The sequence below is a fragment of the Pristiophorus japonicus genome, chromosome 3 (genome assembly GCF_044704955.1).
Source record: "Pristiophorus japonicus isolate sPriJap1 chromosome 3, sPriJap1.hap1, whole genome shotgun sequence".
Lineage (NCBI taxonomy): Eukaryota > Metazoa > Chordata > Chondrichthyes > Pristiophoridae > Pristiophorus > Pristiophorus japonicus.
This window is the reverse complement of record NC_091979.1, coordinates 305,194,701-305,215,289: the sequence shown is the minus strand read 5'-3', so window position 1 is coordinate 305,215,289 and position 20,589 is coordinate 305,194,701. Positions and strand designations below refer to the sequence as shown.

The following is a 20,589-nucleotide window of genomic DNA, read 5'->3' as shown; positions in this document are numbered from 1 at the left end:
CACCTCAGTCGACAAGCTCCCCGCTGGAGTGGAACTAAACTACAGAACCTGTCATGTATGTAGACCATGTATACTAACTGTATAGTCACATAAGGTGTGCCACCAGAGGGCACTGCGGTGGGAGACCTGAGGGTCACCTGCATAGGTGTGCAGGGCCCAGTATAAAAGGCTGCCCACCATGCTTGTGCCTCACTCTGGAGTTACAATAAATAGGACCAAGGTCACAACAGCTCAAGTACAATACTAGACCTCGTGGAGTAATTCATAAGAGTATTAAAGACATAACAGAACCAGTGGGAACCTGTTCAACCGTTGCCGTCTCCAGGTCAGGTCCAAGACCACCCCAACCTCTGTCGTTGAGCTACAGAACGTGGACGACGCCTGTATCTGCGCACATTTAGAGGCTGAACTCCAAGACATAGTCGATGTATTTACTGAGGCGTACAAAAGCATAGGCCTTATGTTAAACATCAGTAAGACAAAAGTCCTCCACCAGCCTGTCCTTGCCGCACAGCACTGCCCCCCCGCCCCTCCCCTCACCACCGCCCCCCCCGCACCCACCGCCGTCATCAAGATCCATGGCGTGGCCTTGGGCAATGTGGCTCACTTCCCTTATCTCGGGAGCCTCCTATCAACAAGAGCAGGCACTGACGACGAGATCCGACACCGCCTCCAGTGCGCCAGTGCAACCTTCGACCGCCTGAGGAAAAGTGTTTGAAGACCAGGCCCTCAAAACTGCCACCAAGCTCATGGTCTATAGGGCTGTAGTAATATCCGCCCTCCAGTATGGCTCGGAAACATGGACCAATTACAGTAGACACCTCAAGTCGCTGGAGAAATACCACTAACGATGTCTCCGCAAGATCCTACAAATCCCCTGGGAGGACAGACGCACCAACGTTAGCGTCCTCGACCAGGCCAACATCCCCAGCATTGAAGCACTGACCACACTTGATCAGCTCCGTTGGGCAGGCCACATAGTTTGCATGCCAGGCACGAGACTCCCAAAGCAAGCGCTCTACTCGGAGCTCCTTCACGGCAAACGAGCCAAAGGTGGGCAGCGGAAACGTTACAAGGACATCCTCAAAGCCTCCCTAATAAAGTGCCTGCCTATGATGATAATACAACTCATCTAGACTCATCTTTTGTTTCCTTACTTGCTCTATTACCATTTCCTTTTGCTTTGTAAAATCCTACCTTTTGTTATTTAATCACTCCTGTCTACCACCCTATCACAGATTTTCCCTTTTGTTCTTTCCTCCCCTCCCCACCTCTGCACTTGTTTTAAATCTGTTACATCTCTAACTTTTCCCAGTTCTGACGAAAGGTCATCGACCTGAAACGTGAGCTCTGTTTCTCCACAGATGCTGCCTGACCTGCTGAGCATTTCCAGCATTTTCTGTTTTTATTTCTGATTTCCAGCATCCACAGTATTTTGCTTTTGAATAAGAAACAGAGTTCCATTCCCCATTTGAAAATGTCTCAAAGTAAATAACCACTTGTTTAACATCAATGTTATTCATTTGGAAAGTTGTGCTTCAATTTTCATTTTTGTCATGTTTTCAAATGTACGTGGTTTTAAAAGAATCCGTTTACCCTTAAAGAAAGAATTTGCATATAACGCCTTTCACGACCTTGCGACGTCCCAAAGAATTACAGCCAATTAAGTCCTTTTGAAGTGTAGTCATTATTATACGAAATGCAGTAACCAATTGGCTCAAAACAAGGTCCCACAAACAACAATGTGATAATGACCAGATATTTTGTTTTAGTGATGTTGGTTGTGTGATAAATATTGGCCAGGACACTGGGGAGAACTCCGTTGCTCGTCTTTGAAATAGTGCCATTGGATCGTTAATGTCCACCTGAAAGAGCAGATGGGGTCTCGGTTTAATGACTCATCTGAAAGACATGCAACACTCCCTCAGTAATGGATTGGAATGTCAACCTGGAATATGTGCTTATGTCGCTGGAGTGGTGCGTGAACCCACAACCTTCTAACTCAGAGGCGAGAGTGCTACCCACTGATCAAGGGCTGACACAAGGTGATCAACTACAGCAAGAACCCCAGCCCACTTTCCGCCTCCCTAATCTAGAGGTACAGAGGTCAACTGTAGAAACCTTATTGTCACTTTGGCTCTGATCAGCTAACTCAGCATAGGTCAAGGATCAAATCTGGGACGTTCCTGGTCTATCTATCTCAACTCATTATCATCATCATAGGCAGTCCCTCGAAATCGAGGAAGACTTGCTTCCACTCCAAAAGTGAGTTCACAGGTGGCTGAACAGTTCAATACGGGAATTGCAGTCTCTGCCGCAGGTGGGACAGATAATCATTGGAGGAAAGGGTGGGTGGGGAGTCTGGTTTGCCGCACGTTCCTTCCGCTGCCTGCGCTTGTTTTCTGCGTGCTCTCAGCAACGAGACTCGAGGTGCTCAGCCCTCTCCTGGATGCTCTTCCTCCACTTAGAGCGGTCTTTGGCCAGGGACTCCCAGGTGTCGGTGGGGATGTTGCACTTTATCAAGGAGGCTTTGAGGGTGTCCTTGTAACGTTTCCGCTGCCCACCTGAACCTCACTTGCCGTGCAGAAGTTCCGAGTAGAGCGCTTGCTTTGGGAGTCTTGTGTTCAGCATGCGGACAATGTGGCCCGTCCAATGGTCGAGTGATGAACATACCGAACCAACGAGGGGATTTGGGAACATCACATTTAAGTACTTACTGCTATAGAAATGTTCCCCATTGAGCCAATGATCCAGTTACTGGGGATTTGTTTTCTTTAATTGGTGACTAAAAGCTTTGTTACTAAGCTCAGAATATTTCTGGCTGGTGAATAGCTGTCGTCTTCAAGTGGAGTACATTCAATTCTATTCTGCTTAAAATTAAGCCTGTGGGGGATTATTTATCATTTTTCCCTGTCTGTACAACTTCTGTTCAAGCTTCTGTTTGTTTGTATTTAAAGAAAAACTTTACTATTTGGAAAGTGGGATATGATCTTAGTTTGGCTGCCTCCCATTCAGCGAAGAGAACTACCTCGCCTCAACCTATTCATAGATGTATAAATAACGTCAATTGTTATTATTTAATGAACTCTTCGAACCTGGGGACACATTTATGCATTTATGTTGGGTATAAAGGAAGGCTAGTTAGTTTTGCTGAGTTAAATACATACATTTATTGTCAAGCTGCTAACGCTGATTGTTTCAATCAGCCACACCCGGCCATGAATGCGGGTTAAGTTACTCAGTCTTTTGGCATCAACAGTAATTATCAGTAATTACCTGAACGAGCTGGAAATGAAGCACTTAACTCCTATAAGTCTCTAAGTAGTAGCATAGTCACTTGTGCTGATAAGAAAATAATGACGACATCCCAGGGAGGAGAGGTAAGCCAAGAAGTCCAGGTTTGCTGAACAAGAAATGGAACTGGAGGCTATATCCAAGATACACACAACTTTTTAGATGTGCAATGAAAGTCGAGGTCTAAGTCAGGTGTTTGGGAGTAAATTTAAAGTCATACATGCGCCTTCCAAATGGTGTCAACATTTGTAGTCCTGGGGAGGGAAAGGAGGAGGAGGGTCAAAAGGGCATTGGAAAATTCTGAACTATATATTAAAATATGATGCATTCTGAACATGTGTTTCCTTCAGTTAAAATCTAACAATTTATGTGAGGTGTTGTAACTAGAGTCAGACAGATTTATAAGGGCAATTGATTAAAAATGGGTAAGGACATAGCACATATAACCAAGCAATTAACTGAGTTTACTGCACATTTCCAAAAAAATCAACAATAAACACCAAAAAAGCTAAAATAAAACTACAAATACATTAACCATTGTGTTGGAAGAACAAACCACTTGCTTTGTGCCTGTCATACCCTCTCCTCTCTTTCTCTCCCTCGTCCCCTCTTAGAAACATAGAAACAGAAAATAGGTGCAGGAGTAGGCCATTCGGCCCTTCTAGCCTGCACCGCCATTCAATGAGTTCATGGCTGAACATGCAACTTCAGTACCCCATTCCTGCTTTCTCACCATACCCCTTGATTCCCCTAGTAGTAAGGACCATCACAGAAGGAAGGTCGCCTGTTTTATCGTGGCTAATTGCATGCTTTGCACTCAGCATCTCTCACAGAGCAATTGGGCACAGAAGTCAGTGCAAAGAGCCACAAAGAGCTGAGCACAGCTCAAGAGGAAATGGTTGCTCACTCCTGCTATGAATGCTCGGTCCATATAGATTGGTATTATAATCAGGCTTTCCTTGTATGCATGTGGGCAGATGTGCACTGCGTGCTTGACTTCCCTGTTTCGAAGCCATGTCCAAGATCTGTAAGGGCATGAGTTGATGTTCCTCTGTGCTGCCTTCTCGAGCAATTACGGATGGGCAACAAAAGCTGGCCTTGCCAGTGACACCCACATCCGAGGAACGCATAAAAAAATGTCAGGCCTAATGTCCAAGGCCTGTGTATTAGACCCTTAACCAACAGATGGCAACATCACCTTGCGCAGTTGCACCCCTCAGACTGCAACCTTAAAATTAGTACCTTGCACCCTCACTCCCCACCTTGAAAAAAATGTACGCAGCTGTGTAGGTTGCACACACCTGGCTACATCCCAATCTAATAGAACGCACCAAACATGACTACTAGTTACAGGACCTGCCATTCAGCAGTTACACCAGTAGGGCACAATGCCAACAATATACAAACACAAAGTAATGCCAACTGGGCACCTTATACAAATCACAGGAAGAAGGCGGCAAATGACTCTAGTTGGAAAAATCTGTTAAAGAGGCCAGACGTCATCACAATATTCTTCTATTGGTTGGATTGTTTTTAGAATCCACAATATGAAGGAATATTACAACAGTGACTACGCTTCAAAAAGTACTTCATTGGCTGTAAGGCACTTTGAGATGTACTGAGGTCGTAAAAGGCGCTACATAAATGCAATTTTATTTTTCATAATATCAACAAAACTTTGTATAACTTGTACAAATGCCTATGCTTTAATCTGAGCTCCCACAATTTTAAAGACATTTATTTCACATTCCGAAGCTCTTGGCCGCGAACATATGCTAATTTGGTGATCAAACAAACTCCATCAAATCAGAGGTTGACCTGAACATGAAGTACTATTACCTGACTGTCAAAGCCAGATGTGTTCATGAAGGATGACCACTGCAGTTATTCTCCTTCTGGTTTCCATTGTATCACATTCTGGCTGGAGCTGGTAGGCTCAATGCATTTCTCTGAGTATTCATGCAAGACTTGTAAGAATGATGGTCAAATGCAGTTTCCTAAAGATCATATGTTGATAGTTAACTCGGTGCAACCCCCAGTTAGTTTACTTCAAAGTAAGCCAAGAAAGTAGGACCTGGGGACATAAATTTAAATGAGTGGAATATAAATCTAAAACAGATATTACAAAGAAATTCTTTACTCAAAGAGCAATAAATGTTTGGAATAATCGATTGGTTAGTATCATGGAGAGGAAAACATTTGGGCACTGATGCTCTGTGGAGCTATTTGGTTGGCTAGTGCAAAGGCCATGTGTTGCTGTTATGTATGCAATAAAGGTACAAACTGAGTACTGTTTAACTGAACAAGGTACAACCTTGGCTCTGCTTTATTACGGCCCAAAGTGCCTGACTCCAAAATGGCTGCCTTTTATTACCAGAGCAGCACCATGTGCGTGCTGCTCAGTGGCCTCCAACAATGACACCATCTGGTGGCTACAAACAGAATGTACATACATGACAGTTGCACTGGTTTGGACCAGACCTCCTAGGCTAACAACAACTTGCATTTATACCGGGAACGGTCACATAGTGGTTATGTTACTGTACTAGTAATTCAGAGGCCTGGATTAATGATCTGGAGAAATGAGTTCAAATTCCACCATGACAGCTGTGGAATTTGAATTCAGTTAAATAAAAAAATGTGAAATAAAAAGCGAGTATGAAACTACTGGATCATCATGAAAACCCATCTGGTTCATTAATGTCCTTTGGGGAAGGAAATCTGCCATCCTTACCTGGTCTGTCCTATATGTAACTCCAAACCCACCACAATGTGGTTGACTTTTAACTGCCCTCTGAAATGGTCTAGCAAGCCACTCAGTCGTAAGGAGGCTCACCACCACCTTCTCAAGGGCAATAAATGCTGGCCATGCAATACCCACATTCCATGAATGAATTTTTAAAAATAGCATCTTTAATGTAGTAAAACGTCCCAAGACAATGATGGGACGAAGGAATTTGGGGATGCACAGAATTGGAGGAACGCAGAATTTTCAGATGGTTGTAGGGCTGGAGGAGGTTAGAGATGAGATTTGAACACATTTGAGGCGTTGGTCAGTCCCAATGGTTCAGGAATCTTTAACGCTGATGGGACATTTGAGGAACCAGAACCAGCTTTCTCTCCTTGGCCTCTGGTCACGCAGTCAACCAGTTCAATGTAAGGATAAGAGATCTCTGACTCCCTGTCAGCTATGACATCACTTTGGCTAAAACTGCTCGAGAGTCTAACTTTGTGCCCTCTCGGTACTAACACTGACATGGAAATGTTCCAGCCTCGGCACTGGAGCAATGGTACATTGGCGTGGGGAGCTTAACCATTACAGTTGTGCTTGGCCAACCTCACTGCATTTGCCAAGATTGGTCTCATCACATATTCATCGCAAATTCCTGGCCTGGATTGGGCCTGCCTGTGGGAGTTTGCTGCAAGCTGGGTACAAGAAATAGAACATGGCTCTCAAGAGCTGCAGCTGCTATTTAATGGGGCAGATTCATTGCTCCCGGGCAGCGTAGGGGGAAATGGCTGCAGGAAGACGCCATTCTATTTCGTTCTTGGATCCATGTTTGATTTTCCTCTTAGGAGAAATGCAGCAAAGGAAGGTTGTCCTCTTTAGCATCCTCCTCTCAGAAGAAATTAATTGGCTACTTGACAGGAGGTGGCTGTCTGGATAAATGCATGAACACCTGGAGACAGATGAGAAAGAAAGATTAATAGTCTCAGGAAGCCTCATGCTAACCACCATGGTGCTGATTGAAGTAGATGGGCAAAAGATGTAGGCTACTAAGAGTTCTCTCTCACACTGTTACACCTTGACTGAGGATGCATTCTAAATGCACAGAAATCTGCTCTTTCCAAGCTTCATATACATGCCCATCCTGCGGCAGCGCACACCAATTTCCTTCACTCCACCATTGACATTCGTGCCTTCAGCTGCCTGGGCTCAAGGCTCTGCAATTACCTCCACCTCTTTCTCCTCCTTTAAGAAACTCCTTGCCAATGCTGCTGAAATCAACCTCTGCCCCTTCCAATCACCCCATGTATCCAACCCTGTCCCATTCTGCTCCGTCCTGTAACATTGCCTCCCCCATCCTTCCGGCTCCCTTCCTTTCATTGCCTCCGCTCTCACTAACTTGTCCTTTGCACTAACTCGTCTCCTCCTGTATCCTCCCTTCTTCCCAGTTTCCTCCATTCCACAATAGCTTCCCCTCCACCTCCCCATTCCCTCCGATAGCCTCCTTGTTTCCTTTCTTTGACCACCTGTCATAATATCTCCTTATATGGCTCGGTGTCAAATTTTGTCTATGAAGTGCCTTGGGACGTTTTACTACGCAAGTTGTTACTGTTGTTTTGCCTGCCACTTCAAACTGGAACTGTTGTTGGATGACCATTTGGAAAAACTGTCCGCCTAAAGAAAGCTCATCACCCAACTACGCTGCACAATGAATGCCCATTTACTCGCATTAGCTGGGATTCTGGGTTGACAGTCACATGTTTACGTGCCCTTCAAAGTTCCAACGTATCGGCACTTCTCCTCTGATTGGAGAATGAAACGGCACTTAACAGAAGGGAACAGACTCAAAATGTTGGAGAGTCTCTCACTTTAGATCCATCAATCACTACGAACAGACCATGTTGGACAAGGTCGTACCTGAGAACAGAGAGTAGTGGTGAAGCCAAAGTACTCCCCGAAGCTCAAGGCCTGAACACCCTTTTCTTGTTATTCTTCCTACATGCATAGTTTAAAGCGAGCCACCAAGACACACATTATTACAGGAGGCAATTTCCAGCCACCATTATAACCTATGTTCTTCTGGTTCCATAGGTTGCCCCCAAAAATAAGCCACAGGGCCAAGTGGAAATACTAAGTCAGCACCTCACAGTACTGTGTACAGTTCTGGTCTCCTAAGGAAAGACATGAAGGTTCACTAGACTGGTGCCTGGGATGAGGGGATTATCCTATGAGAAGAGATTGAGTAGACTAGGCCTATATTCTCTTGAGTTTAGAAGAATGAGAGGTGATCTAATTGAAACATATAAAATTCGTAAGGGACTTGACAGGGTTAATGCTGAGAAAATGTTTCCACTGGCTGGGGAATTTAGAACATGGGGTACAGTCTCAGAATAAGGGGTCATCCATTTAAGACTGAGATGAGGAGAATTTTCTTCACTCTAAGTGTTGTGAATCTTTGGAATTCTCTACCCCAGAGAGCTGAGCTCAGTCGTTGAGTATTTTCAAGACAGGGGTTGATACATTTTTGAGAACTAAGGGAATTAAGGGATATGGGGATAATGTGGGAAGGTGGAGTTGAGGTTGAATGGCAGAGCAGGCTCGAAGGCCCAAATGACCTTCTCCTGCTTCTATTTCTTATGTTCTTATGTATTTAGTGTCACTTGCTCTGTCGATTGCAAGCACCGACACGTGTATGTCTACCCTGGAGGAGTTAGATAATTGGTTGAGAAAGTGCTTGCTGGTGAATCACAGAGCTTAAGTGAGCAGGGGCAGAAGGAGTAACGGAAACCTTCTGACTGGAGAGGCCAGCGCATGTCCTTCCTCAGTTTCAGCGCAAAGGAATTGGGACCACACGGTGGGTCAGTATTTAGAAGAACAATGCTGTTTGAGCACCACGTTTAGTATAGTCCATGAGGTAGAGGTTGGCGGGAGGTCCAATTTTGTCACTCCCTCTCTAATGAACCAGAGGCTGCGAGGGCAGTTTCCCTCCAACTTTCCAAGGTAGATGTATCTCTGCCTGTAGATATGTGGTTGAGTCTTAACTTCCCTCTGAAGTGGCCGAGTCATATTAAACTGCTACAACCCTGTAGAATGTAATTGTATGCAAGTGTGGGTTTAGGCAGTCCACCTTGACACAATCTGATCTACCAAGCATCCTCTTCCACATCCTCCAAACAACACTTGAAAAAGAGGAATCCCCATTTGCAAAAATTGTATTTGTAATTGTAGCAACTATAGACACTTGAGATCCAAAAATAACACTGTAAATAATACCAAGCATAAATCCGAAGAAAATGTACACTTTCAGCTATTCTTTTTCAAAAACAGCAGACCCCCCTCCCCTTTACATTTCCTGTCAGCTCCATTAATTGCATTGAACTCAAGCTACAGGGCATCCCAGGGGAGAATAATGACAAATTACTCATGTGGTCACAAGCATCTAATTACAATATTAAAATTTAGCCCTCCTCTGTTTTTGAAGAAAGCACCTTAAGGCCCAAACAGAAATTGGCAAATGACACAGATGGTTGGAGAGACTGGAGAAGCTGTGGTTGTTGTCCTTAGAGAAGGGAAGGTTAAGGGGAGATTTAGCAGAGGTGTTCAAATTATATGGGGTTTTGATAAAGTGGACAGGGAGAAATTACTTCCAGTGGCAGGAAAGTCGGTAACCAGAGGTCACAGATTTACGATAATTGGCAAAAGAACCAGGAGGCAGATGAGGGAATGTTTTTTAAAGTTTGTTTTGTTATTATCTAGAATGCACTGCCTGAAAAGGCGGAGGAAGCAGATTTAATAGTAACTTTCAAAAGAGAATTGGGTAAATACTTGAAAAAGAAAAAATTACCAGGCTAGGGGGAAAGAGCAGGTACAGGCACAATGGGCTAAATGGCCTCCTTCTGTGCTGTAAGGTTCTATGATCTGGAGAGTTGGACCTCTTCCCATTTTATCGACCCCTCCACCACACGATGTGCTCTTGTCCCAATGGGGGTGCCATCAAAATTTCCGTTGATGGACTATGGTGCAAATAATGACCTAAGCGAATGCAGGAGCTGGAAGTGATTTTGGGCCCAAGTTTCCGATATCCACTAGAATGGCGCACCTCCGAGAGGCCTGCCTATTTTGTGAAATGAAAAGCGCGCCAAAAACTTACCTCGTGATTCTCCGAGTGCAGCAGGCCTGTTCAGCAGTCAGCGCGACGCAGCATTACAGCTGGGGGGGGGGGGGGGGGGCGGAGCAGAGTGCCGGCAGCTGCGCGCGTGCGCAGTAGCTCCTGGCTCCCAGATTCTGTGTGTGTGTGCTGCTGGCTGTGTGGGAGGGGCCCGAAGCACGCAGCCCCTAGCCCTGGCCGAATGGGCTCCTGGAGCGGGCAGAGTGCCGATTTCCAGCCCCTGCAGCACCAGACCCTAGCCCTGGCTGGGCTCCCGGTGCTCCCGAACGGGTAGGTGAGGTAGGAACTTTTTATTTTTTATTTATTGATTTATTGAATGATTTTTTATTTATTGATTTATTGATTTACTGATCATTTATTATTGATGATGGTTCTTTATTTTTAAAAGTGAAGTGTTTAATGCTTTGGAAAATCCCCTAACTTCCCTCTAACTTCCCTTCCCCCCCATCTCTGGCCTAATTCTAAAGTGTACGCAAGGTTTTTCTGAGCAGACAAAAGTTGATGCTTACTCCATTCTAAGTTAGTTTGGAGTAACTTTTCGGTGCCTAAACTTGCTGGTAATGCCCCCTTTTGAAAAAAAACTGAACTAAAACGAAACCAAACTAACTCACTAGAACTGGAGCAAACTAAATGCCGAGAATTACGATTTCTAAGATACTCCAAACTAAACTAATTGCTCCAAAAAAATAGGAGCAACTCCACCCGAAACTTGGACCCATGGTTGCCAATCCTGCTGAAGTCAGATTCTGCCCCTTCCAATTACCCCATGTATCAAGCCCTGTCTTATTCTGCTCTGTCCTGTCTCATCGCCTCCCCCATCCTTCTGGCTCCCTTAATCTCATCGCCTCCGCTCCCATCATCATCATCATCATCATAGGCAGTCCCTTGGAATCGAGGAAGACTTGCTTCCACTCTGCACTCTCGTCTCTTCCTGTATCCTCTTTTACACCCAGTTTCCTCCATTCCACTATAGCTTCCCCTCCACCTCCCCATTCCCGCGGATCCCCGACTTGTTCCCTTTCCCCATTCATCTCCTCATCCTGACCCCATCCCCTTTTTACCCCTCTATTCCCCACCCCCAGACATCATCTACTTCTGTCTCATCCTCTATACCCCTCATACTTTCCATCACTGTGACCACAGGAGAAACCTTATCGTTTTGAGACAGTGAACAGGTGAATCTCAGCAGTTGTGTCTGTCTCCCTGTGGCATTTTGGTCAGTTCTTCTTGGCAAGCACTTGATGGCCATGGCAATTAATGTTTTGCAATGCATGCCTTGGCTTTACGCAGAGATTAAATCAATGTTCATGCGAGGCCCTTTTTACGGCAGGTATACATTTTAAAACTGCACAGTTTCAAGGTTGTTCCTCTCTGAGCAAACAGGAATCACAGCTCGCTGCGGGCAATCCACAAGCTGCCACGTACAAGTATTTCTAGAGCACTTTATTCAAACGGAAAAAGCTTAAAACCTGGGTAAAACTTTCAGAAATACGTGGCAATGAATGTGGAAATGGTTACTGTTAACAAAGTGCCCTGAATTTAAGAGTCAGATCTTCATCGTATAGGGTGTGAGTATTTCCAGGGTAGGCTCTCCTGGTGTTTCTCATGGTAAATTGAAGCATACCGTCACTCTCTTACCTGTCTCTGTCATCTTTGTGTTGCTGCTTCTCTCTCTGTCTGTTTTTCTCGCTTTCTCTTCTTTCTCCTTTTTCTACTTCTCTCTCTGTGCTAAGCTCTCTTTTTATTCTTTCCTTTCGAACAGGAGGGAGCATGGCTTGCATATGTGACCTGGCATGCCAGAGATCCACTAAGGACCACAGGTTGTCTATACCAGGGCACTAATTGGGCAGGGAAACGAATGAAGGAGAGCCACATTTGCAGACTGTGAACCAAGGTGAATCTGGGCTAGGCAGCAAATGGAGGGTCCCAGGTGGGGGCAGGGATCTGCCCAGAGCTATGGGCTTCTTTTAGGGTGCAAGGCGCAGGGAGGAAGATGCTTTAAAAAAAAAAAGAACTTACATTTATATAACACCTTTTATGACCTCAGGATGTCCTAAAGCACTTTACAGCCAAAGGAGTACTTTTGAGGTATAATCACTTGTAATATAGGATATGCGGCAGCCAATTTATGCACAGCAAGATCCCACAAACAGCTGTGTGATAATGACCAGATAATCTGTTTTAATGATATTGGTTGAGGGATAAATATTGGCCAGAACACCAAGGGAACTCCCCTGCTCTTCTTCGAATAGTGCTGAGGGATCCTTTACATACACCTGAGAGGGTACACAGGCCCTCGGTTTAACGTCTCATCTGAACCCTCAGTACTGCACTGGATTATGTGTTCAAGTCCAGGAAGTGGGACTTCAACGCACAACCTTCTGACTCAACAGGGGAGACTGCTACTACTGAGCCATGGCTAACACCACTGAAGACTAGATTTCTGATCTGGCCAGGGAGTAGGGAATCACTTACCCCACCCTTTCCCTTGCTGATATTGCCGTCTACCCCTTGCAAGTTTTCCATGTATTCAACCCTTTCCCTTTCTACTCTATGTCACATTGCCTCCTCAATCTTTCTGGCTCCCTCCCTCTCATTGCCTCCGCTCCCACTGACTTGCCATTTGCATTAACTCCTCTCTTCCACCCGGTTTTCTCCCTTTAACTAAAGCTTCCCTTCCTATTCCCTCCTGTAATGTATACACCTTGGAGCTTGTGGAGCTGTTGCACTGTGAGTGGTTTAGCCAGTCACGTGTTGTTCACAGGACTCAGTAAAACCCCAGTTAATTGAGTTCAGATTTTCCACGATGAGCCATGCAACTGAGAGCCTGGTGGATGAACTGGTAGTGTTCAGTTTGATTGTTAAACCTTTTCTAATAAACCAGCTAGTTCTTTACAACAAGTGTGTAGCTATGAATTCTTAAGCAAAGAAGTCATGAAGCAAATATACTACAAGAATGGTGGCGAGAATGGAATTTTTTCATGAAGAAATTTTGGTGGAATCCCTTGTATGAGAAGACAACTGCAAATGGAGCACAGTGAGAAGATATACCAGTAGCGTGGTTCCTGAATGAGAGTCTAGAAATACCATTTTTGTGAGTATTGATAGTATTGAACTGATAAAAAGAGCTTGTGGAAAGCCATTTAAAGTCATTGGAAAGCAATTCAAAATTACTGAACGTGATTAACGGCTATTAAACTAAGAAGGCAACATGTTTATGTCAGTGAGTTATGTCAGCAATTTGGAAGATTTTGACAAGAATAAGGAATTGTTTAGATCTTACTGTGAAATTTTGCAAATGGTTTTTAAAGCTAATGACGTCAATGAAGTCCCAGCAGGCGTGGCAGGTTCGCAATTAAGGAATCAAGCAGTTCAGGAGAAGATGAAAGCTATTTTGTCAGTTATGCTTGGAGTTGAAAATTATAATGGGCCAAAAATCACGGTCTCTATGGGCACGTACGATTTATGCCCGCACCCGTAGAGGACCCCCAACTGCCGGTTCTCGGTGCACGATGCACATGCGCCGAAATCCAGCACTTGCAAACTGTCAATATTTAGTTTGACAGTTCCAACACGTTCCCAGGAGAAGGACTTTTGCGGGCAGAGTTTTGGGCTATTTGCCCAACTCTTGCCCTGTGAATGTCCTTCAAACTCTTACGCTTGGTAAAAGCAGGCATAAGGCTTACTTTTACCAGCATAAGAGTTTTAAAAGATAGAAAAATAAAACATTATCAATAATTTTTATATTTTAAAAACCCTGCCCATTAAGGTAAGTTTATTTTTACCCCATTAAAACATATTAAAAAAAATATTTTTCTAAAACATTTAATTAAATTCAATTTCAATTAATTTTAAACATGTGAAGTGTCTTTCTTATTTATTTAAAATGTTTGTGTTTTTGGGGGTACCCCCATTTATAGAAATGATGATCACCGTACAAATGGAACTCACCATTACTGTGAATAGGGATACGCCATTTTCATTGGTTGGTCTGGCCCACGTGATCCCAGGCTGCACATACGCTCCTGGAATACGTGGGCCTCTGTGCTGGGCTGTGCATGGAGACCTCATAGCGCAAGTGTTCGTTCCTCCGGGACCACCAGGTACATTCGTAAATATTTTTGTGGTCGGAGGCATCCACCCGCAGGAAGCCTTTAACCGCAAGTTCAGGGCCAATATCTTAGTGAATCTGTTAATCCCAAGAAAGGTTAAGGATGCTTCATTCTCGGACATACTACAGAAATTGGAGAATCATTTTGATCCACAGCCTTTAGAAATAGCAGAGAGCTATAAGTTTGCAATGAGAAACCATCAATGATTACATTGTTGCCATAAAAAAATTATCTCTGCAATGCAATTTTGGAGGATTCCTGGACAGGGCTCTTCGAGATAAATTTGTATGTGGACTAACGGATGAATGCATCCAGTCAAAATTGTTAGATATGGATGATCTCCCTTTTGAGAAAGCTTGCAAGAGAGCCTTCTCCATGGAGATGGCAGAAAAAAATATGAAGGAATTTCACTCATTACCGGCAGTGGTAGCAGTTCACAGCCACAGGGCTGTAGAAACCAGAAGAGTGTGAGCCCTAATCAGAGAGAGAGTTATGAAACCAAGAAGAATAGATGTCATAGGTGTAATGACAACCATACCGCATAACAGTGTCAGTCCAAGTGGGCAAGATGCTACCGGTGCCAAGTAAGGGGACACATTGCAGCTGCATGTAAACCCAAGGACAGGCCCAACCATAATCAAAGATTTCACTGGGTGGTAACTGATCAGAACAGTGTAGGTTTTGGCATATACAGTTTATATGCAGTGAAGGGCAAGGCAATACACTCATTAAGTCAGGATTTCAGAATATTAGCACTGATTGATTAATAATCAATGGATTAATATGGCAATAGATACAGCAGATGATTGCTCAATAATGAGTCAGGATGTGTATTACGAGAATTTTAGGGACATACCACTAAAAGCGAGACCAGTGAAGCTGAAAACATATGCAGGAGAAAAACTGCAAACGCTTAGACAAATGGAGTGTGTAGTACAATGCCGGGAGCAACGAACAAGATTAGCTATTATTTTATCAAAATACGTCAATCGGCCGACACTCATGGACAAAGATTGGCTAAGAGTGCTTCATTTGGTTTGGTACGGCATCTGTAGTACAGAAATGGTTAAGTCTCGGCTAGATACTCTACTGCCAACATGTTTCAGGACTCATACAAGGGCATCAATGCACATATTCGGATTAAGTCGGATGTCAAACCTATTTCTTGTTGACCAAGGCCAGTATCACATGCATTAAAATCTCAGATTAAGCAAGAGCTTGATAAGTTGAAAAACTGAGTTTTAGTGAATACTGATAGGAGTGAGTTGTAGTTCTGAAGGCAGACAAAATGGTACGGCTCTGTGGGGACTATAAAATTATCCTAAATCGAGCAGTTGATGATGAACAGTACCCTTTACCGACATCGCAGAACTGGCGGGAGCCAAAGTCTTCACAAAACTGGATCTCTTCCACGCCTATACTCAACTCAAGGTTGACCATGATAGTCAGCAGTATCTGACAGTTAACACACACACAGGTTTATATGCATACACCAAGTTGGCCTATGGTATCAAGTCCTCACCAAAGATATTTCAGGCTGCCATGGATAAAATCTTGCAGGGAATAAATCACTGTTTGTGCAATCAAGATGATGTGTTGATAGCCACCGGCACAGAGAAGAAAAACCTGGATATCTTAGAAGAAGTATTCATTCAGACGGTTCAATTACCATAATCTGAAGCTGAAGAGGAGTAAATGTGCATTTATACAGCATGAGGTGGTTTATCTAGGATTGCAGGAAGATTAAAATTGTCTCCAACCAGTTAAGGAGAAAGTGTAAACCATCATGATGGCTCCGGAACTGAAAAACGTTACTGACTTACGATCCTTTTTGGGCATGGTCCAATATTATGCTTGTTTTCTTCCTGGACTAGCAAAGGTCATTAAAGAAAGGGGTGCGTGGATATGGGACAAAGAGCAACAGAATGCATACGACACATGCAAGCGACGCTTGAGCAGTCGTGCTCTTCTTGTCCATTGTAATCTGACTCGTGAACTAAGACTAGCATGTGATGCCTCTGCGTATGGTGTGGGAACAGTGATCAGCCATGTTATAAATGATGGGCAGGAAAAAACGGTTGCCTTTGCATCACATACACTCAACAAAAGTGAACAAAATTATGCCCAGATTGAGAAAGAGGCTTTGACAATTATGTTTGGTGTTAAAATGTTGCATGAGTTTCTTTTAGGGTGCCAATTCCCGCTCGTAACCGATCACATACCGTTACTAGCTATCCTAGGCCAAAAGGCGGCAATTCCATCTATGGCGGCTTCCAGGATGTAAAGATGAGCTATTTTATTGTCTCAATATGATTACAAAATCGAGTATCGTACATCAAAGCAGAGTGCAGTGGCGGATGCCCTTTCAAGGTTGCCTCATGAAGGTTCTGAAATTGGTTGTGAACTGTCAATCTTTAGCCTAGATGTCGTTATTGCAAAACACACCCAGACAGATGCCACATTACAGCAGGCCTATGAGCACACTTTGTGAGGGTGGCCTGAAGATTAGAAGCATTTAAACGAGGTGGTAAAGCCCTTTCATCATCATTAGCACGAATTATCATGTGCGCAGGGATGTCTAAAATGGGGCCTGAGAGTAGTCATTCCCAGTGCACTGCGGGCCAAAGTCTTGACGAAACTTCACAGTGAGCATACTGGCATCGTGGGCATGAAAGCAGTGGCCCGAAGTTTTGTTTATTGGCTTGGGTTGGATAAAGACTTAGTACACCTACTTACTAATAATTCTATCTGACAAGAATGCAGGGGCATACCCGCTAAAATGCCGCTGCAACCATGGACTTGGCCAATGAGACCATCCAAAGAATACATATTGATTTTTGCAAGAGGGGCAATGATAATTTTCTGACTCTAATCGATAGTCATTCGAAATGGCTGGAAGTACAGCATATGGGGTCATCTACGACTACAGAGCATACATTGGATCAATTGCGGGATATTTTTGCATGCCATGGCCTGCTCAAAGAAATGGCGTCAGATAATGGGCCGCAATTTTGGTCCACGCAACTTGCGAATTTTGCCAGACACAACGGTATCAAACACACGTTGGCAGCACCATTTCATCCTGCTACGAATGAGCAGCTGAAAGGTTGATCAGGATTGTCAAGGAGGCTTTGCGGAAACCAGTTCGACAGGCTGGATCATCGGTGAGCCTGAAGCATAGGTTTGCGAATTTTCTTTTCAAATTCAGAACTACGCCACATTCTACAATTGTTGATGAAACGTAGGCTAAGGATACAACGTCCATATCCCCACTGACTCTGATGCAGTCAACTGAAGACGTTTCGGTGGGTATGGGACAATCTCGCAGAGACTGTATCTTCTGTACATAGATGACCTGGAAGAGGGGATAGAATGTAGTGTAACAAAATTTGCATATGACACAAAGATTAGTGGGAAAGCGGGTTGTGTAGAGGACACAGAGAGGCTGCAAAGAGATTTAGATAGGTTAAACGAACGGGCTAAGGTTTGGCAGATGGAATACAATGCCAGAAAATGTGAGGTCATCCACCTTGGGGAAAAAAAACAGTAAAAGGGAATATTATTTGAATGGGGAGAAATTACAACATGCCGCGGTGCAGAGGGACCTGGGGGTCCTTGTGCATGAAACTCTTTTGAGTTTACCTGCGAAAACATAAAACATTAAACTGTGCCACCCGACCTGGGTGACACTCCAGACATTTACAAGGCCCTTTTTTTTTTTCCCCCCTTTTTTTTTTTGTTTTTTTTCTTCCTTTTTTTCTTTTTTTTGGTTTTTTTTTTTGGGCACTAAATTCACAATTTTCCCCAGTGCCCCCTATAAAAGGGAAGGGGGACACTAAAAGCACCGGCAATGAAAACAAATTAAACTTTAAAACGTAAAATCAAATTAAAATTTGGTTGCCGGGCGTGATGATGCACTCCAGTCCCTCCGGTGCCCACCTCTTCCTTGTGCATGAAACTCTTTTAGAGTCTACCTGCAAAACATAAACATTAAACTGTGCCACCCGACCTGGGTGACACACCAGACATTTACAAGGCCCTTTTTTCCTTTTTTTGGTTTTTTTTTTTGTGTTTTTTGTTTTTTTTTTGTTTTTTTTTGGGCACTAAAATCACAATTTCTCCGGTGCCCCCTATAAAAGGGAAGGGGACACTAAAAGCACTGGCAATTAAAACAAATTAAACTTTAAAACGTAAAATCAAATTAAAATTTGGTTGCCGGGCGTGATGATGCACTCCAGTCCCTCCGGTGCCCACCTCTTCCTTGTGCATGAAACTCTTTTCGAGTCTACCTGCAAAACATAAACATTAAACTGTGCCACCCGACCTGGGTGACACTCCAGACATTTACAAGGCCCTTTTTTCCTTTTTTTGGTTTTTTTTTGTGTTTTTTTTTTTTTTTTTTTTTTTGGGCACTAAAATCACAATTTCTCCGGTGCCCCCTATAAAAGGGAAGGGGACACTAAAAGCACCGGCAATTAAAACAAATTAAACTTTAAAACGTAAAATCAAATTAAAATTTGGTTGCCGGGCGTGATGATGCACTCCAGTCCCTCCGGTGCCCACCTCTCGCGGAAGGCCGCGAGCGTACCGGTGGACACCGCGTGCTCCATCTCCAAGGACACCCTGGACCGGATGTAAGAGCGGAAGAGAGGCAGGCAGTCAGGTTGAACGACCCCCTCGACCGCCCGCTGCCTGGACCGGCTGATGGCACCCTTGGCCGTGCCCAGGAGCAGTCCTACGAGGAGGCCTTCGGACCTACCCGCTCCCCTCCGCACAGGGTGCCCAAAGATCAGGAGAGTGGGACTGAAGTGCAGCCAGAATTTCAGGAGCAGCCCCTTCAAATAATGGAACAGGGGCTGCAACCTTGTGCACTCAATAAAAACATGGAACACGGACTCCTCCAGACCGCAGAAATTGCAGGCGGCCTGGGAGTCCGTGAACCGGCTTAAAAATTTGTTGCACGGCACTGCTCCGTGCACCACCCTCCAGGCCAAGTCCCCGATGAATAGTGGGAGGACCCCTGCGTAGAGTGCCCTCCATCGGGGACCCCCGCCTCCTCCGGACGGCAAGATGGTGCGCCATGGCGTGTCCGGACGGCCGGCGAGGATGGCAAAGTTGAGGGTGTGCAGGAGCAGCCCGTACAGGAAACCCCTCCGCGCGGAACTGAAAGGCACGGAGGGGATTTCCCCGAGGCGGCTCAAGTTGTGAGGCGCCGGCCCCCGAGGGAGGTTCCGGGGTTTGGCGCCGATGAGGAATTCCGTCCGGACGGGGGTCAGTTCGGACGGGATCTCCCCACGTGCTTGAGCCTCCTCGATACACCTAACGGAGTCAGGGCCCAGAGCTGTTTTTAGCGACTCGATGGCATCGGCCGCGCGGCGGACGTTGGCAGAATTTAGGCGCCGCGCCAGCGTGACTGGCGCCATCCAGCCCGCTCCTCCGCCATCGAGCAGGTCCCTGACCCTGGTCACCTCACCAGCCACAGCCCTCTCTTCCGACCGCCACATGAAGCCTCGGCCGTGGAGGTACGGATTCCCGAGCAGCGGCTCCTGCAGGACGGCCGCCACTCCAGCCGGCGGAGAGCTGCGCTTGGTGGAGACTTTGTTCCAGACCCTGATGAGTTCCCTGTAAAAGACAGGCAGCTCCCGGAGGGCGGTCCTGGCACCCCCCAAGTTCACAAACAGGAGCTGCGTGTCATAATTGAGGTCGAGCTGCTGGCGGAAGAAATACCTCGCCAGAGCGCACCACCTAGGAGGGGGCTCGACGTAAAGGTATCTCTGCAGGGTCTGAAGACGGAAAGTCGCGAGCTGGGCGCTGACGCACACCAACGACTGACCGCCCTCCTCAAGCGGGAGATTCAAGACCGCGGCAGAGACCCAGTGCTTCCTGTTGTTCCAGAAGAAGTCCACCAGCTTCTTCTGTATCTTGGCGACAAACGCAGGGGGAGGGGTCAAAGTGACCAGCCGGTACCACAGCATTGCGGCCACCAGCTGGTTTATGACTAGCGCTCGACCCCTGTAGGACAGCACTCGGAGCAGTCCTGTCCAGCGCCCTAGGCGGGCGGCGACCTTGGCCTCCAGCTCCTGCCAGTTCGCCGGCCAGGCTCCCTCGTCGGGGCTAAGGTAGACTCCCAGATAGAGGAGATGGGTCGTGCTCCAGGCAAAAGGCCTGAGCTCCTCCGGCAGGGAGTCCACCCGCCACTGACCCACCAGGAGTCCGGAACATTTCTCCCAGTTGATCCTGGCGGAGGACGCGGCCGAGTAAATCTCCTGGCACTCACGCATCCTCCG

At 45.5% G+C, this 20,589-nt stretch overlaps 1 protein-coding gene and 1 long non-coding RNA gene across 3 annotated transcripts in view; one reads left to right on the top strand and one right to left on the bottom strand.

The window, feature by feature from the left end:
* Positions 1 to 4,961: 4,961 nt before the first annotated feature.
* The window catches only part of LOC139260349 (uncharacterized), a 99,820-nt gene continuing 84,192 nt past the window's right edge, over positions 4,962 to 20,589 (bottom strand). The window contains exon 3 of one of the 2 annotated variants that reach the window (XR_011592781.1): positions 4,962 to 5,368. This is a non-coding gene — a long non-coding RNA (uncharacterized lncRNA). The other variant, XR_011592782.1, reaches the window with a different exon arrangement.
* The window catches only part of cdk1 (cyclin dependent kinase 1), a 133,202-nt gene continuing 122,943 nt past the window's right edge, over positions 10,331 to 20,589 (top strand). Inside the window, exon 1 of the mRNA XM_070876864.1 lies at positions 10,331 to 10,469. The gene's annotated coding sequence lies outside the window, so the exon portion shown is untranslated. The remainder of the gene's footprint in view (positions 10,470 to 20,589) is intronic.